Here is a 2174-nt window from a genome sequence, read left to right as displayed (position 1 = left end):
CATGCATTTCTCGCGATCTTTGCATATTTTGTCCAACCATTGTATCATTCCTGGCATAGATGTTGTGACGTCCTTTTTCCTGTTAGCAGAACCAGAACTGGTTTTCGCATCACATGAAATGCGGCTTTGTAGAGGTTCCAGATGACATGTCACCATTCTGTAATCCATCTTAGTTGTTTGCTGGCCTAAGACTTTGTGACTTTCCCGTGAATGCAGTTGTTTCTCATCCCCTGCTTGCAATAAACGTGCAAGAAATTCTGACAGTAAGCAGCACTTTGCAGAGGAGTTCTGTCATTGTCATCAGGAAACAGCCAATGAAAATACCTCCATTGAAGCTGTGGCAGATTGGCCGAAAGGCCTGAATGTTGAAAGATTTTTGTTAATGCTAACTGGAGTTCGGGTAATCGGCATCCTTCGCAAATTGTCGGAGACGAGTCATCTGGGGTGAAAGTGATGTTTTAAAGTGTTTAACATTCTGTGGTGGGAGTCACTTACCCTACATAATAACAAAATAACTAAAATAAATAAAACTAAACTCCTCCCGAACAGGCCATGAAGGCCCAACGGGACCGACCGGCCGCCGTGTCATCCTCAGCCCACAGGCGTCACTGGATGCGGATTTGAGGGGCATGTGGTCAGTACACCGCTCTCCCGGCCCTATGTCAGTTTCCGAGACCGGAGCCGCTACTTCTCGATCAAGTAGCTCCTCAGTTTGCCTCACAAGGGCTGAGTGCACCCCACTTGCCAACAGCGCTCGGCAGACCGGATGGTCACTCATCCAATTGCTAGCCCAGCCCGACAGCGCTTAACTTCGGTGATCTGACGGGAACCGGTGTTACCACTGCGACAAGGCCGTTGGCAACAAAATAGGAAAACTTCAAGAATCGAAAGGCCGTTTCCGTGTGTAGGTGTGCTGAGTCATTGCCCGGTTTTATAGGCCAGTCTCCTGTATTGATCCGCTTTCACACGCTTGGGACGGAGAGCCGTCAGCTGGCTGGAGGTGGCGTTTATTAAAAATAATGGACTCGGAAGCGTTTAACTGAATTCAATAAATTACGTTAGTTCCAATGGAAATTTAAAGAGTGCTGTTGTTGTGTGACTTTTTACCTAGTGACTTTGAACTTTTTTGTTTTGTCTTTGTAGGAATTATGGGTGGAAATTGCTAGGAGACACCTGGAGGTAGTGACTGTTAGCAGTCGAAAAATTTGCGAGGCTGGATAATGAAAAATACTGGATTGTAAGTCATGCCCAGGAAAGATAAACACTCAAATTATAATTCAGTGATGATGAAGAGTAGGCTGAAGTTCAAGACACAAGCTAGGAAGAAACAGTGCGAAAAGTAATGGGATACGGAAGTGCTAACGACTGAAGAGATACGCTTGAAATTCTCTGAGACTATAGATACTGCGCTAGGGAATAGTTCAGTAGGCAGTTCAATGAAAGTGTAGTAATACAGGTAGTAGTAGTTGGGGTTTTTTTGGGAGCACGACAGCAAGATCTTCAGCACCCCTTCAGTAATATAGTGAGACGGGTGACAAGAAAAGACTCAGAACAGTAAGATAAAACAGAACATAAAACACAGGTAACAACGTTTGAAAAATATGTGCCTACCCACACCGAAGCGTGGGACGACGCACGTCGTCAGCAGTAAAACATGGGCAACGCAGGAAGAAAATGGGAGAGGGAGCTAAAACAATATAGCAGATGGAAGTGGCTGGCTGACCGCAAGGCTCAAATGGCTCAAATGGCTCTGAGTACTATGGGACTCAACTGCTGTGGTCATCAGTCCCCTAGAACTTAGAACTACTTAAACATAACTAACCTAAGGACATCACACAACACCCATGCCCGAGGCAGGATTCGAACCTGCGACCGTAGCAGCAGCGCGGCTCCGGACTGGAGCGCCTAGAACCGCACGGGACCGCAATGAAAAGAGAGAGGAGTCAGCCACTCTGCAATACTCTAAAACCTCCAGCCTAAAAGTTTAGGCCAGAGTCCAGACACATCACAAAACTTCAAAACCCTAGACACACACGTCTCATCGTTCGCTAAAACACAAGGCAGATCCCCATCAACTTGTGCTTCTGCCCTTGCATCACGGTATAAAATGCAGTCTGTTAAAATTTGGCGGACAGAGATATGCACACCACAGGCATCACAAAACGGGGGATCCT

At 46.4% G+C, this 2174-nt stretch overlaps 1 pseudogene; it reads right to left on the bottom strand.

Annotated features, from left to right (window-relative positions):
- Positions 1-742: 742 nt before the first annotated feature.
- LOC124799462 lies at positions 743-860 on the bottom strand (annotated as a pseudogene).
- Between the last annotated feature and the right edge of the window lie 1314 nt (positions 861-2174).

The sequence above is a fragment of the Schistocerca piceifrons genome, chromosome 5 (genome assembly GCF_021461385.2).
Source record: "Schistocerca piceifrons isolate TAMUIC-IGC-003096 chromosome 5, iqSchPice1.1, whole genome shotgun sequence".
Lineage (NCBI taxonomy): Eukaryota > Metazoa > Arthropoda > Insecta > Orthoptera > Acrididae > Schistocerca > Schistocerca piceifrons.
The sequence above is the reverse complement of the archived record's forward strand: the minus strand, read 5'-3'. Positions and strand labels throughout refer to the sequence as shown.